This window comes from Schistocerca serialis, chromosome 11, assembly GCF_023864345.2.
Source record: "Schistocerca serialis cubense isolate TAMUIC-IGC-003099 chromosome 11, iqSchSeri2.2, whole genome shotgun sequence".
Lineage (NCBI taxonomy): Eukaryota > Metazoa > Arthropoda > Insecta > Orthoptera > Acrididae > Schistocerca > Schistocerca serialis.
The window spans coordinates 54092911-54110636 of NC_064648.1; the positions used below are offsets into that span (position 1 = coordinate 54092911).

Genomic DNA, 17726 nt, shown 5'->3' on the forward strand with positions numbered 1-17726 from the left:
GTTCTGCAAGATATGATGCAAGATGGCATGGAAGTAGCACTAAATTGGTTCTCACCAAATACACCACTTTGCAATCCTTATAAAAACCAACAGATTATACTGGGATTGTCAAAAGAGGTATAGGTGAAAGCAGTTAAAATTCTAGGAATTCATGTATAGTTTAAGTTAATGTGGGAAACACACATCAACCATACCTGCGCAAAATTGTCTCGAGTTACGTATTTAATGTGGAAACTGAGGAGCCTGGTCACAAAAGAATATTTAAGAGTTATTTATTTTGGACTCTTTCAGTCACAGATAGAGTATGGACTGCTGATATGGGGACTCTCTCTTCACATCACTGAAGTTCTAAAAATTCAGAAGAAAGTGATAAGGCCAATGAGCAATTCTGGCAGATCAGAGCACTGCCGACCACTGTTCATTCAGCTGAGAATATTAACCGTTATTAATTTTTATATATACGCCGCAGAATTGTATGCAAAAAACAATATAGCAGATTTTGAAATGGGGGAACACATGCACCACCATAATACCAGAGGCAAAACAAAATTAGACATAGCTAGGCACAGGCTGACAAGAACAGGGAATTCCCATCGAATCAATAGTCTAAAAATATTTAATAAACTTCCATTTTCTTCTCGGTCAGATCACATAAGTAGCTTCAAGAGCAAGCTACTAAATTGGTTACTAATCAATCCTTTTTACAATGTAACAGAATTTATGAATATAAAATCAATCAACATTAATTTTTAAGGATTTCATTATGTGATGTCACTGAATGTATTTATCTTACGTTATGGTGTATGTTATCATCTATGGGCACTATTTGCAAAGCTCATTTAGCTTTAAGGTACTATTCAAGGAAAATGTTATATGATATCCATTTAAATTGCCTATTCCACCTCAGATGGTCAATGGTGAACAAAGAATCTGAATCTGTACTGCAAAGGTAAATGTTTTTTGTGTCTTGTCACGTCAAAAATTGTATGGGCCATTCTTCTTCGCCAAGAGCACTGTCACTGGAAATTCCTACTTGTACATGTTGCAGCAATGGCTGATGCCTCAAATGAGATTGGACTCTCTGTTCATCTTTCAGCAGGATGGGTCTCCACCCCATTTTCATCGTGAAGTTCCTGGGAAACTGAAAACGGAGCAGTCACATCGATGGCTCGGCCATGCTACAGAAGGGGAAATCTGTTTCATGAAATGGCCCTCCCGATCACCAGATCTCACTCTGTGTGACTCTTTTGTGTATGTACTACCTCTACCATATGATGTAGCAGAGCTCCGGGAGTGAATACAGGAAGTGACTGCCACAGTTGATGATGCCATGCTGGGATGGGTAAGGCAAGAATTCGATTACCGTATTGTCATCTAGCTGATCACTCATGGTTCGCATATCAAATGTTTGTAGAAAAAAATAAACTTTCAAAAAGTTTCTCTTCGAAATGCAGTATGTATGGCATCTGTACAATGTTTAAATAAATAATTGAAAGTGTTCCTTGATTTTATGTACACGCTGTACTTGAACATACACTGTATGGCAGCACATTCAAGATAAGAGAATCAGGTGTAAATAATGGTATACAACTGCGAAGAACACAATCTCAAAGAAATAAGTATTATGTCATGGAAATAATGTCTGTCTGTCTGTCTGTCTAACAAACAGTAAGCAGAGACAGGAAAAATCCATTTTATTTTATGTCCAATTTCAGAGTTATTTTTGCCTATTTGTTGCTGTTTTCTGTCAACTCTGGTATTACTTTCTGCCAATTTTGATGGTATTTATGAGGAGTTTGGTATTACTTTCCAATAGCTTATTTTTGAAGTATCAAATGGCTTATATCACTGTTCCAGCACTATGAAAACGAAAATATACCTCTTAACTACATTACATATGGCATCACACAAGAAAAAGGAAATCATTTATATGAAACCCATTAAATGTAATCAATTAAAGAAACCATACACTGTCAAAAGGTTTTCAAATTAAAGCACTATTATAGCTTCAATGGTTTCTTTGAAACCTTTTACCACCAACTGATCAGTACTTCACAACAATGCAAAAATAGCAGCCTAAAGTGTAAATTTTGAACATGGGAAAGGAGAAGGCCACAAATGCAGTTAACCAATTCGGCTCATATTTGGAAGCCTGCTTCTATACAACATAAAATGAAGATCAGTTTTGAGAACACCATCCCTACAGTTCATGATGTGAATTTGATTCAAAACTGACCAGATCGATATACAATTGAAAATGGAACACTTTTAATTATCATAGGTGGTGTCCAGAAGCAAACTTTTTTCCTAGGGATTTGCGAAAGAAACTATTACAACTGCCACTTATGTACCCGTAAAGTAAATGCTATTCAATGAAAGTACTGCTGATGCAACAATCAAGGCATCTGGCTGGGGAGCAGAGAACCTGTGTTCAATTCTGAAATGCATTCTGCTGGATTTTTTGTCATCTTTCTTTTCCTGATCGAAATTAGTAACAAAAGGAGGGTTAATATGGCAGTTATTAAGGAATAATAACAAGGAGGTAAATAAATTTCTCAAACAACTTGGATTGGAGAAAAATTAAAATTTGAAGCCTCATATGAAAACAAATGTCACGAGGGCCCACAGACAGCTGAATATGCTATGCTACTTTACAATGAGCCGTGGTACAGAACTTTATTTGGAGGTTTCAAAACTGCAATGTACATCTGGAAATCCAGCAGGAATTTCACAACTATCCACATTCCACAACAATTCATAGCATAATTCATGATCAATTTTCAGCACCAATTTTTTAGGCGATGTTGCATGCGTGGTATGCATTAGAATTACACTGGAGATCCAAAGAAACTGGTACACCTGCCTAATATCATGTAGGGGCCCACAAGCATGCAGAAGTGCTGCAACATGACATGGCATGGACTTGACTGATGTCTGAAATAGTGCTAGAGGGAACTGACACCATGAATCCTGCAGGGCTATCCATAAATCAGTAAGAACACAAGGGTGTGGAGACATCATCTGAACAGCACATTGCAAGGCATCCCAGATACACTCAATAATGTTCATGTCTGGTGAGTTTGGTGACCAGTGAAGTGTTTAAACTCAGAAGAGTGTTTCTGGAGCCACTCTGTAGAAATTCTGGATGTGTGGGGTGTCACATTGTCCTGCTGGAATTGCCCATATTCTTCAGAATGCACAATGGTCATGAATGGATACAGGTAATCTAGAAAGGATGGTTACATAAGAGTTACCTATCAGAGTCGTATATAGACATATCATGGGTCCTGCATCAGTCCAACTGCACACATCCCACACCATTACAGAGCCTCCACCAGCTTGAACAAGTCCCCTGCTGACAAGCAGTGTCCATGGACTCATGAGGTCAGTTCCATACCCATACACATCTATACACTTGATACAATTTGAAATGAGACTCATCCGACCAGGCAACATGTTTCCAATCATCAACAGTCCAATGTCGGTGTTGACGGATCCAGACGAGACATAAAGCTTTGTGTCATGCAGTCATCTAGGGTACACAAGTGGGCCTCAGCTCCAAAAGTCCAAATTGATGATGTATCGTTGAATGATTTGCATGCTGATACTTGTTGATAGCCCAGTACTGAAATGTATGGCAATCTGAGGAAAGGTTGCACTTCTGTCACATTGAACAATTCTCTTCAGTCGTCATTGGTCATTTTCTTGCAGAAACTTTTTCCAGCCACAGCGATGTCAGAGATCTGATGTTTTAACAGATTCCTGATATTCAGGGTACACTTGTGGAATGGTCAAATGGAAAAACCTCACTTCATCACTACCTCAGAGATTCTGTGCCCCATCGCTCATGCACATGTTCCAACTCATTTAAATCTTGATAATCTGCCATTGCAGCAGCAGTAACCGAGCTAACAACTGCGGCAGACACTTGTTATCTTATACAGGCATTGATGACCGCAGTGCCATATTCTGTCTGTTTACATCTCTCTGTATTTTAATACACATTCCTATACCAGTTTCCTTGGCACTTCAGTGTAATTACCAAAAACGAACTATTTTTAAATGTAAGCCAAGTCAGTTTTCTGCCAAATCTTCAGAATGAATGATGTAGTTGTGTGAAAGCAGCTTTCATTACATGTTCTTGGTGCCACAAGCATATTTGCTTCAAATGTTTATATGACTAGTACCACCAATGTAGATGTTCAAAGGTAAGTGAAGGCATGTAACAGTGAGTGAAAGAGCCTTTGTAGGGCAACCAGGACTAAAATTATAATTCTTTCTAATCCAAGTCATTAAAGAAATTTATTTCCCTACCTTGTTATTATTTTTCACTGATTACCTTTTGACTTTCCTATTCCTACTAGATTCAATACAGCAAAAATACTAATGAAAAAACTGCAGAATGCATTTGGAAATTAAACATATGTTCTCTTCTCCTCAGCCACATGCCTTGATCGCTACATCAGTGGCAGTTCCTTTGAACAGTGTTTACCATAGGCATACTCAATTTCTTTCTTCGATTCTACGAAATGGGCATATGCAGCATCCCCCCCCCCCCCCTCCCGCCCACATGCTGAAATCACCGAATTTTCAATTACCTATTGATTTCGTCAAATTTGAATCAATCGCATGTCATGAACTTTAGGAGTGGTTCCCTCAAATATAAGGATGGGGGAGCTTCTTGAGCCAAAATATCTCAGTCCTCTGTTTTAGGTTTATACAAGCACCCTGCCAAATATGAGTCAAATTGGTTGGCCATTCCGAGACCTTCCCCTTGTGAGGACCAAATGTCTTCAGCACAACACCAGACATCTGACAATGTCCACATATCCTGCTTGCATGGGAAGTTGCTTCCCATCAAATTATAAAGGTATTGCTACCCCTTCAGAATATTTCACAACTGAGACCTGCCATCCTATGCACACATAAAGTATTTGCTGTGTCAGCACGAACATAATTCATCATCATCACACTAGAAATAAGAGCCCAGGACTGTGAATAAGACTAAATATACAGATCTGTCACCATAAGAGTTGTTAGCCTAATATGAAGGTGCAACATAGTGCCTTTCTCGGTTTTCTTCACCTCGCCCTAAAGCATTCGTTCCATTCATATTTAACAAAAGCTGGCTGGTTTTAGCATCAAAAATTTGTATTTCTCATAATAATGAAGCAGTCTTCAATTGTAACTTGGAATATAGGTACTGTTTCATCCACTGACATCAGAGTTCTCAATATTTTTGCGTAACAAACTGTACCAACAATGAGACAGTTTGGTGAGATCTGTAAAGTGGAGCATCAGTTAAATATGATTTTTTTGCAGGACACAGACACAACATGAAATATAGCACATAGCACTTTAGCTAGCACGTAAATCAAATTTGCACCCAATTGGTCAGGTTCTCGCCACTGTACACAGCAGCGAACAGAGGGTGTCATGCTAACTGAAAAGTACGAAGATTGCCCGGAAAATAATGTACCACATTTTTTCTCAATCAGCAAAAATTGTATGAATGTGACAGTTAAGATATATATTATTTGAAGTTTCCAAATTGCACACACAAATTTCCCATTTATTCTGACAGGTAGCATACCTATAGCAATGTTTTGAAATGGTGTCTCTATATGATGTAAGCTACAAGCAGCGTGTCGTCATTGAACTTCTCACAGCAAAGAATAGAACCTTCGAGAACATTCCCAATTGTTTGCATCCTGTTTATAGAGCATCTGCAATAGACAGAAGTTCTGTTAGTCACTGGGCAAAGAGAGTGAGGCCATTACGAGACATTGGTTCGGCAGAGCTCCAAGATTTGCTTCATTCAGGGAGGCCATTCGTGGCTTTCAAACTTGACCAGGCACAGCTTGCTGATGTGCTCATTCACAAAGACCAATGCAGAACAACTTGGCACTTGGCAATGAAGCTGTCACTCAGGAAGGAAAGTGTGGATGCAATTGTCCATAGTCTTAATTACTCAGAAGTTTGTGCACAATGGGTTACGCACTATCTCATGAGGAAACTAAATCTTCTCACTCTTTGATGTGATGCCAAGACACAGTACCAATATTTCTGAAGCAGATGTGAACACATTAACAAAACCCAAAAAGGGCTTCCAATGATTTTGTCACCATAATAACCCAGGTGATTGATTGATTCTATATGATAACGCTCGGCCTCACACAAGTTTGAGGACTTCAGAACCATCATTAAACAGGGTTGGACAGTATCATCTCATCCATCCTACAGCCCTGACATAGCGCACCTCCAACTTCCATTTGCTTGTCTCATTAAAGCATCAAATTTGTAGATGACATTTTGAGGATGACAAAGATGTGATTCTTACAGTGGAGAAATGGCTTCAATACCAGAACAAGGAGTGGCACTGACAGGGTACACACACCCTTGTGTCTCAATGGAGGAAAGCCATAGAACAGGGCAGAAATTGTGTGGAAGTATAGGGAATGTAGAATAAACAACATTCTTTCTTTTGTATATTTATCGTTGCGTTCAATAAATAATTACTGAAGGAAAACAAATGTAGCGCCTCACTTTTTGGGTAACCCTCACATTTATTTTAATAGTTATTCCATATTATTTTTGCTACTTTGTGAATGAAGCTTGTGGTCAAAGCACGAATTGTTGGTAGTGAAATTTAACAGTGAAAAAGAGAGGAATGGCTGTACTGAGCTGAGAAGACACATTACATTTCAATGATCTGTCACCCTGATGCTACTCATAAACATTTACCTCAAGTCAGTTACCTTCTGGTAGTTTCTCCATGTTAAGTTCCTGCTATGCACTGCCACCATGTCTTGTCATGTGACTTTGTTTCCATTTGCAGAGGATTGAGGGCTGTAAGACAGCTCTCTAGTCTTCAAGCCACAAAATAACATAACTGCCTTTTAAACAACTCTTTTGTATTTTGTTACTCTTATGTGACATTCATATACATTGAGTAAACAGATCTCATTAACGAGAACAACATTTTCAAATTGAATCTCATAACACCACAGAAAAGAGTGACATTGCTCCTCAGCCTTGTTAAACTTATTCTGGGTGTTGATATTGCAGACAGTGCCTCTTCCTCTCTGCCTTCCAAAACACTGCCAAGCCAAAACCCCAATAAGTAAATAACCCCTTCGTAGCAGGAGAAGATGTTCCATATCTGTCACACTTTGATGATGTCCTAAGCCGACAATTCTTTCGTCATTTCTGCAAATATTACACAGTGGGGAGTTCTTTATATATTAACTAGCTAAATAATATTTTTAAATGAACATCTTTATCTGATCATGAGGAAGAGATTTGACATGTTTTTATGGACAAATAACATGTCTTGCTGAAGTAGGCTGGGATCTATGTTATGTTAAAAGATACCAGATGCCATGTTAATTTACATGTTCACAAAACTTAAGCATCACATTCAGTGTTTTTCATATTTATACTTTTGTAATTTAAAAATATATAAAACTTCCTGGCAGATTAAAACTGTGTGCCCGGCCGAGACTCGAACCCGGGACCTTTGCCTTTCGCGGGCAAGTGCTCTACGATCTGGGCTACCGAAGTACGAGATACTGGTAGAAGTAAAGCTGTGAGTACCAGGCGTGAGTTTAAAGCAATTCCCTCGACCACGTCACAGAGGCAACTAGAGATGGATCCAACATATTGCAAACATGGGTGGAGCAACTCCATGTGAAAAATGATGATCTGCAAAGGCACCTTAGTGAGGCATTAGTAAATGTGATGCTGGGAAACAGCACTGTGCCTGGAACTAGCCTAACTTCCCTATTTGTGTGTTCCCATAGGTGGTTCTAAACTAGGTGTAAACGTTGACACAGTAGTACAAAATGTAATGGATACAGGGAAACTGTCCCCATCGACTGACGAAAAGTTTATAGGAGTACCAGCACGAAGTTGCAAGGAGTGGCTCACACTTATGTAGATTCAAGGAAGAGCTGAGAAATACCAAGGCATTTGACATCCTTGCAGAATGCGTTGAGGATATGTACAGAGATAAATACCGTCAGCTACTATAAGGACAATCTTTCTATCAAATATCAAAATTCTGGAGTGGATTTCGAGTGATTTTCTGACCGAATAAGAGTTGTGTGTTGTCGTACATATGTACTAACAGAAAGTAATGAAAGGAATGAGATACCACTCAGGAAATCAGAAACTTGCTGTGCAGATTCACTCATTCGCAGGATTGACCCCACAGGTACGTGACAAGGTGAAGTACACCGAGTACACTAAGATAGGCTACACAACTCACAAAGGAGGTGCAACAATTCGTCTAATCATCCACTGGGATAAAGCCCACTTGATGTGCATTCGTTGCCAAAGTGTACTGCACTCGTTGAAAATGACAAAAAGTTACACAGCTCCTTAGTGTTTGGCACCAGCATGTGCTTGTTTTGGAAAAATCAGACACGAGAGAGAAAACTGTCCATCTCTACAGCACTGGTCAGCTAACCAAGGAGGTCAACGAGGTGGTCGAAGGAATGTGAATACGTGAAATGTGAATGGGAGCAGTTCTGCCACTGCTCCTTGCTCCCTTCTGCAAAGCCAATCCGGTAAGAGAGATAGGAATTGCTCAAGTAAGTTTGCAAGATAAATGAACAGCAGAACTTCTACCTTCCTCATCAATACAGGCATACAAATAAATGTTTTGTTTGTTAGATATACTCACTGTCAACTGTACCCCATTCTAGCTGACTTTGCAACTTCATCTGAAGAAAAGAAACAACTTCTGTCAAACTTCTTAATGTACCGCAAGATTCCTACATATGATACCAAGCCAATAGCCTGGAAACCATATTGCATATCTTATCACTTGCAGCCTGCAGTAGACAAAAATGCCTCAGATTTACTAAAAGCTGGAGTAATTAAACCTTCTTTCAGTTCCTGGTTGTCACATACAGGGTGTACATAAAGTCCGGGAACACTTTCAATCATTATTTATTGCAAAAGAACTAAACATTGTACAGGTCTCATACATATTGCACTTTGAAGAGAGACTGTGAAAGTTTTTGTTTTTTACAAACATTTGATATGCGAACCATGAGAGACCCAGCACATGTCAGTATGGTAATTGATACCTTGCCATACCCATCCTAGCATGGCATCGTTGACTGTGGCAGTCGCTTCCCATATTCTCTCCCGGACCTCTGCTGTATCACGTGGTAGAGGTGGTACATACATCAGATCTTTAATGTGTTCCCACAGAAAAGACTCACATGGAGTGAGGTCTGGTGATCAGGTAGGCCATTTCATGAAACAGCTGTCCCCTTTTGTAGCACGGCCAATCCACCAATGCAGTAGCTCCGTGTTCACGTACCCACAAACTTCAAGATGGAAATGGGGTGGAGCCCCATTCTGCTGAAACATGTCCAAGTAGGAATACCCAGTGACAGTGCTTTCGACAAAGAAGAATGGCCTGTACAGTTTTCGACGTGACAAGGCACAAAAAATATTTACCTTTGGGGAATCACGCTCAAATTCAATGCATTTGTGTGGATGCTTTGAATCCCATATTCGACATTTATGCCTGTTCACTTTCCCATTTGTCAAACTACAACATACCTCAACTCACCATGCTTGTGACTAGCACCAACTATGGGCAAATTACCAAAATACGCTGTGGCAGTTGTAATGCTATTGTAAATATAATACTGCCATTAATCTGTATATTTTAAATTTTTTGTTCCGTAATAATTTTGAAAAATTAAGTAAATACTATAACGAGAGCAAGCTTTTGTTAAGTGTAGTTTATCTGTTAAAAATAACCTCTTTGATGTAGGTGGAATAAATGTATTAAAACATATTTTGTAAATAATTATGTAATATTTCAAGTACAACTGTAATTAATTATGTCAATTTTGTATGTATGTGCTGTCATGCAATTGTAGATGGTTCATACTTAGGGGTTTTGTAAGCAGAAGCGTAAAATGAAAATGTGTAGGGATCATAGGTAGAACGGAACTCCGTTCTGTGGTGGAATGGGAAAGGTGGTGGGGCGAGCGAATGAGAATTGGTGCTCAAGTGACACACACAGTTGGTAGCTACCCTGCAAGTGGTGAACACGCTCAGACGTGTTCTACATGATGGCGCAGTACAGCAATAAATTAATAGCTCAGAAATTTGCTATTTTACCATTGCCACCAAGAGGAAGATAGAGCTATGTACATCAAGAGCCGTACCTGTGCAATGCTATTATGCAGCACCACCTCATGCTACCTTCGACATCAGTAACAGGCAAAGTACTTTATTTAGAGGTGTATCACAGTATGAACCATCCTTCTTCAATCAGTTGAATGTAAGTGTTAAATGTACCTTTGAGTTTAACCATAATTTTTCAATTTCATTTACGAAACTTCCTGGCAGATTAAAACTGTGTGCACCGACCGAGACTCGAACTCGGGACCTTTGCCTTTTGCGGGCAAGTGCTCTACCATCTGAGCTACCGAAGCACGACTCACGCCTGGCCCCCACAGCTTTACTACTGCCAGTATCTCGTCTTCTACCTTCCAAACTTTACAGAAGCTCTTCTGTGAACCTTGCAGAACTAGCACTCCTGAAAGGAAGGATACTGCAGAGACATGGCTTAGCCACAGCCTGGGGGATGTTTCCAGAACGAGATTTTCACTCTGCAGTGGAGTGTGCGCTGATATGAAACTTCCTCGCCGATTAAAACTGTGTGCAGATACTGGCAGAAGTCAAGCTGTGGGGGCCGGGCGTGAGTCGTGCTTCGGTAACTCAGATGGTACAGCACTTGCCCGCGAAAGGCAAAGGTCCCGAGTTCGAGTCTCGCCCGGTGCACACAGTTTTAATCTGCCAGGAAGTTTCATCTCAGCGCACACTCCACTGCAGAGTGAAAATCTCATTCTGGAAATTTCATTTACCTCAGTAGGGTCCTTACCTAAACGAATTTATTCCGAGTATTCTGATATTTATTGAAGCTTGAATAATAGTAAATTACTGGCAATAGTATTGGTTTGGTAGTAAATTCTGAAAATCATTATTAAATACTAAAGTTTGCACATATCAGTTTAAGAACTCCCCCTTTGCGTGACCATGAGGATAAGTTTTCAATAGCATTTTTGAAAGTAAGATAACATAATTGTTTAACTGCAACAATCTGAACAGTATTTGTTCATGTTGCTTCTCCATGTCAAAGAAAGCCAGACAAATATTGGTGTTAGTTAAATGTTAACAAACAAACGTCCTAAAGAAATGAAACCTAGTCATGTTAAATAATAGTTTTGGTCATATGAATAATAGCTATAAGTGTAATAATTTTTTGTATCCTTGTTGAAACATGTGTGTGTCTTCTTTAAATAATTACTGAAGTATAGTGATAAATTCCATAAGTAACAGAAAGTGGGATTAATAGTACTTACTGCCAAGTGACCCAAGTAAATGGAAATTAAGTGGTTGTGTTTCAGTTACATAGTAAGTGAAAGTAGTTATTTATTCAGTGTCGAAAATTGACTTCATCTTTTTGTGTGGACACTGTGCCCGATTTGGGCTGGCGGCCGTTTTATTAAGTGAAACAGTTTATTGTTATAACAGGATTTGTCTGATAAAAGGTTTCCAAAAGTAATTATTCTCACTGCTTTTCCCACAAACTGTACGATTCGGAGAAAAGTAGTTCGATAATTTACCATTAGGTTGAACACGGTTAAAATCACTCTCCGAGAGTCGATGGTTTGGAGTGTGCCTGTCACTACTTACTACACAGTTCTGACATTCCTAATCACGGATCTTCCATCTTTACAGTGGTAGAACTTAAACGTTCTGGTACCGTATTGACGAGAATGTGAAAAAACCGTTGCATGGTACACATGAAAAAAGAACTTTCAGGGTTTCTTTCAAAATGACATACGTATGATATCTGTACAATGTTTTGCTCTAGTGCAATAAATAACTGAAAGTGTTCCTGGACTTTTATCAGGGTGTATACGTGGACAAGGAAAAAAAATTCCCGGATTTTTCACAGATAAAAATACACTTTCTCTCAGGTGAAAACAAGCTTTCTCCATGTTAAGTGACAGTATATTTTCTCTTATCAATCCTTTGAATGGTTATGGTTTTATACATGGGCATAGAATTTCCTGGCACTATAGAAAACGAAACTCAGGGAAAAAGACAAGATTTGGAAATATCTTTCATGTGCAGCAACATGCATGCTGCGTATTTTCATATTACAAAAGTATACATTGGAATTCCACCAAACACCACATGTTACTTTCCAAATCATTGAAATCAAGATTGCGATGCGCTTTTGTAAGCCAGTCATAGTTCATGTCACGTGATATCGCCAGCCGATATTCAGAGCATAGGACACATGATCTAGTGAGCCAGCAGCAACATCACTGTTAAGTAGCACGAACACACAAACAGGGAAAGTTAATAGTTTAAATTAATATATATGGTGTTGCTACAAGAAAAGAAAAGCTGTCACATATAATATTGGTCTCTAAGGTTAATATGCTGCAAGAGAATCTATGCTTTCGCATATAATGTTGATCTTTTTTGTGTGTGTTGGACTTTGAGATACATCACACAAATGTGCCAGTAAAATTTTCAATAATGAGATAAATGTCTGATCTTCAGGGTTCAAAATTCTTCTAAATGATTCATCATCAAAGAGTTGATTTTTAAATGAGTCAAACACTCTTTAATTTAATAAATTCATGGCACATTCTTGAACATAGTCCAACTCACGTAGAAGGATATTTACTTTGAAAGTAATGCTTTTGAAACCACTAGTCACAATATTTTCCTGCGACCTGTCAGAAATAGGTTTGTTTCAGCAGTTGCCAGACAGCGCAAATAACAGGCGACACAGCTATCATAACATAGGAAGCCCGTATGTGCGTACGTGTTAAACACTGAAAGATCATACATTAGGTCATAAAAGAAACAAGACATTAGAAGATAGTCCATGAGCATCGGAATTTCGTGAACCATATTAAAATGTACACATTTAAAGTACACACTCGTATGTCCAGATTTCCAATGAAGTACACCTCAACTTGATATTAAGCTTTTCAGTGTGGTTTTCGCGATGTAAATTTTCTTGGAGCACCAGCATTGTATTATATCATATTTGGTTCTTAATTATGGCATAATGCCATATGTGCTAGGGAGGGAAAAAAAAACCATGCACGTGAAATGCAGCGAACAGTTGAAACTAGCCAACACTGTGGAATTAAACATTTCGTTTCAAATACATTGACTGCCACTGCAGAAAAGGTTAATAAAAGCCAAATTTCTTTAGCAAACAGACAAAAATAACTTCATTGTTCCACAAGGCGATTAATGCTTGACTGTCAGAAAGGTAGAAATAAAATAAAATCTGAAACTAATGCCATATTTTAGCCTTCCATAATTATGTAAATGTATTTTAATTCACTTGATAGCTCCCGGCCACAGACATTCGTTTTGTTTTGATTTGACGTGAGAGTACATGAAGGGGAAACAGCAAAAGCACTAAATGTAGACACATGTGGAGACTACCCACTACAACTCTACTCTGACTGCTCTGTGCATCAGCCCCAGATCTATGATATTTGCAGACCGGATCAATACTAAAAAAATCGAATTTTCAAAAATATGTTCATCTTGTAGCGCACATCTTTCTGAAAAGTCTGAAGCATAAAACATGTGTGTTCGAGGAAATGTAAGACATATTATTTGGTCTTAAGTACGCCAAAGTGCAGTGCCATGCCTCTTGACAAATCATTCTTCTAACGCATATCACTGTATTTCGCTCTGTGAAATTGAAACATGTATATTTTGTAATGGATGCCATCAAACTATATTCAGGACAGTGGAAATTGAAATGTCCTGTGGGGCCTCACCTGTTCCCAGTCAACCAGTTTGACAGTCTGCCCCTTTTCAAAAAACAAAATCTCACAATTAATAGCGGATGGGATTTTTTGTAATCAGGAGAACAAGAACTCTTCAGAAAATCTGAACTCTTTATTGCCTATTGGCTAATAACTTGCTGTTTTGTGTGACATAAAATTAAATATAGGATACATTAAACCAATAAAGACAAGAGATAATCAAGAAATTATGCATTTCTTCAATGCTTAGCTCCTAGAATTTTTTTCTCTCTCACTACAGCTTTACATGGTGTGCTTTCCTTTCTGGGAAAGGATCTACGGTATTACCTCATCAAAGTTCGTGAAACGTTTTGCTACATGAAAAATCGAAATGTCATTATCTAATACTGAAAAAGCTGTTAACAGAAATAATACCCAAGACTGGTGTGGTTTCTCGATCTGATTACATCTATTTTGTCGCTGTCTGCTAGATAAAACAAAATAGGCCTTCCTAATATGTCAGCAGTTTTGTAACACACACCAAATAAACAAGACTGTTTTGGCACCAATGGCCATTTTTATAACACTACAGAATATAATTCACGAAGTACCAATATCAAATGCCTATTAGGCCTACTACAAACAAAAAAACTTAATGTTAGGAAATAGTTTCACTTTCATTCGTATGCACTAGTTTCTCAAGCATAAGACCAAAAAGTAGTATTACGAAATTTTTATATAAATTTGGGGTCGTCTTATTCTCCCATAATTTGTCCCCATTTCTTCTCCTTCCTCGTTCCACAAACAATCTTGTCACCACCAATTCTGTAGCTATTCGTGCCTTTGTCAAAATTTGTTCGCTGATTAACTTCACTAACCCTGCCAGAATCACAGGTTAGGTTATCCCGCAATTATTTTCCGGTTAGGCTTTTTACGTTTTTGTGCAACACGTTTTCCATGTTACTTCCAGAATAGAACTTAAGTGGCTGCTAGACGAGAACTGTGCTACGGGTCCTTACTAGTGTAGCGATATGGCAAAAATTCTCTGTCAAAATTTCATTTCCTTTGATACACAGAGAAGATAATACATAATCTTTCTCACCTGTTATTCCTGACAGTTGTCTGGTACTCTGAATCTATGGATTTCGCTAGTAATTATAACAACACTGATCATTCACAAACCCAATCAACCACATAATCAGACAGCAATTGGCATTCATCTGTTTGACTTTAGTCCGCTCAGCTCGTATAGCCCTGTCCCATCTACGGGAAGTTTATTTCTAGATGCGATGAGACATCACATACACTATGCATGCATTCAAAAATCTACTTATGATTCAGTCAGAAATCAACTTAAAATGTGTTCAAAAATGTTCAAAATCCAATAGGGATGCGTTTCAAAATCATATGAATAATCAATAGACAAACATGTGCTGCATGCTAGGCACTTTGTGATACAAGTTTTTTCCCTCAAGGATATGAATTTGGCGCCCCCTTTTCCCGGTAGCATCTAGCTGCTTGATGTGACTGTTTGCACAGCCAACATCCACATTCCTGTAGCCAGAATCAGGACAATCTAGTACTCAAAAGCAACTCAATTGCGCATGCGCATGAGCCCGCTCGTAACTGCTAAAACGAATCTAATGTAAACAGTTGTGACTTCACGCTCATCGGAGGCAATTTGTTGTTATGAAGCATTGCATAGTCTTCCTAAAGCCTTTGACACATTTTGCATTTGGCAGACACTTGCACGAGCACTGTGTGTCGTCGTTGTATATGGCGCATTTCCTTTGCAATTTAAGTAATTTTCGTTCTTTTTCTCTCGTTTATCTTTTATTGTCGAAGCATTATTCTGCAGTAGTGGGGTACAGTAATATTCTTTGTTAGAGTATCGGTTCTTACCAGTCAAAATTACAAAAAATGAACTGAAAACAATGAAAAATACCTGGAATTCTAAAAAAGAAACGGTTGTCCCGGGTCGTATACACCTTGTTTATGTACGCTCGTTACAGTGGTAGTACCCAACAAAACCAGTTACAGAGGAAAAGCTTGCAGCATTTTTTGCAAGGATTGATGATATTTTCAATCATCTTGTCAAATGCAAATTCTTCACCATGCTCCAGTTACTATCAGATTCATGTAGCTATTAAAGATGGAGAAAAAGACAGCTTTTGTTGTACCCTGTGGGCATTATGAATATCAAAGAAAGCCCTTCCCCCCCCCCCCCCCCCCAATCACCCGCCTCTCCCCCTCCACAACATTTTAACATTTTGCTGATTTACTTTTAGGAGGTTTAAAGCCAACCATGTGACTAGTATACCTGGATAACACAGTTGTCTTTTCAAATTCAGTGAGAGAACATGCAAAGTAACTAAAAAACATACTAACACATTTTAGTGATGCTAATCTAAATTTGAAATTCAAAAACTGCAATTTTGCACTATCATGATTGCACTATCCAGGCCATATAATTTTAGCAGATGGTTAAGACCGGAACCACAATTAAAAAATGCAGTGAATGATTTTCCAGCATCGAGGAACATTAAAGAATTGCAACTGATTTCTCAGGTTAATACATTACTATCGCCGTTTTGTGGAGAACTATCCGGTCACCACAAAATGGCTTGCAAAATTACTAACGAAGGGAGTTGCTCCTGTTTGGACAATGGATAGCAGGAGGGCCATGTTAAAACTGAAAGACATTCTTAACAAGTACACCTGTCTTGGGTTATCGGCATTTTGCTCTACCTTTAATCTTGTTGTGTGATGCTAGCAATGTCTCAGCTGGTTGTATTTTGAGTCAGATACAAAATGGTGAAGAAAAACCAATTGGTTGTGCTTCACATCAGCTGTAGCAGCTGTGCAAAATTACACCACCACACAAAATGAACTTCTGATTCTTGTTTTTGGCACCCATTACTGTCAGTGTTACCTATAGGCATGACAGTTCTCAGTAATTGCATATCGTGTTGCTTTACAGTGCCTTTTGAGTTTAAAAGATCCCAGCAGCGGACTTGTTAGATTGGCCTTAAAACTCTGTGATAATAACTACATAACCAGACTTAAGCCTGGAAAGTTAAGTCAGAATCCAGGTGCCTTGAGTACAAAAATTAAGATCCTGCAAGTAGATGATGTGCTTACTGAGGAATTAAAGAAGGCACAAGAATCCTGAGACTACTGGCAAGTATATACTGCAACAAAGTCATGAGTGTATACAGACACATCGTAATGGGGAAAGTGCCACAAATAAATTAGGATATTATGTTCAAAATTGTCTTTTTGCAGAGAGTGCAAGAACAAAAACCAAATGTACCTCTTCAAACTATATCTGAGGTAGCTGGACCTTTCAAAGTCTTAAATTACATCTTTGCTCACAAAGTATTTGAGGTAGGAAGTTGAACTTTTTACAGATTATTTATTGGAATATGGGCTACAACTTAACACAGGGATTTTACAAAATTTTAGTTCAGTTATTAAAGATGATTTTTTTCAATTGTAATGAAAATTAACAACATTTTTTTGCAATTTTTTATTTATATATTCAAAAATATACAGTTTTTTGGAAAAAGGCTGTGTTAAATTATGCAGAAGGTACTGTGTAACATTTACTGAAAGTTTGAAACAAATATGTTTGGAAGATCCTTAGAAAACATGTAATTAGTATGAGAAAATAAAAGTTTTGGGAATCGAGCGACAAAGATTGGATTAACTTTTTAGTGCATTCCAGGTCCATAGGATGGATTATCTTCATCCTCTGCAAACTCCTCCAGCTTCCTCTTGTTCCTCCTCCTGTTTACTCTTGCTTGTATTTCTAGACTCTTTACAGCCCTGTCTGCAGCCCGAAGGCGTTCCTTGTCTAAAGCAAGCATCGCTCGTACCATGTTAGAACCTATCTTC

General features: G+C 38.4%; 1 long non-coding RNA gene and 1 other non-coding gene across 3 annotated transcripts in view; both read right to left on the bottom strand.

Annotated features, from left to right (window-relative positions):
- LOC126427308 (uncharacterized) overlaps positions 1-17726 on the bottom strand; it is a 70129-nt gene that overhangs the window by 42840 nt on the left and 9563 nt on the right. The window lies entirely within an intron of this gene.
- Positions 10393-10466, bottom strand: Trnal-caa (transfer RNA leucine (anticodon CAA)). The gene has a single exon. It is a non-coding gene; the product is annotated as a tRNA-Leu (tRNA).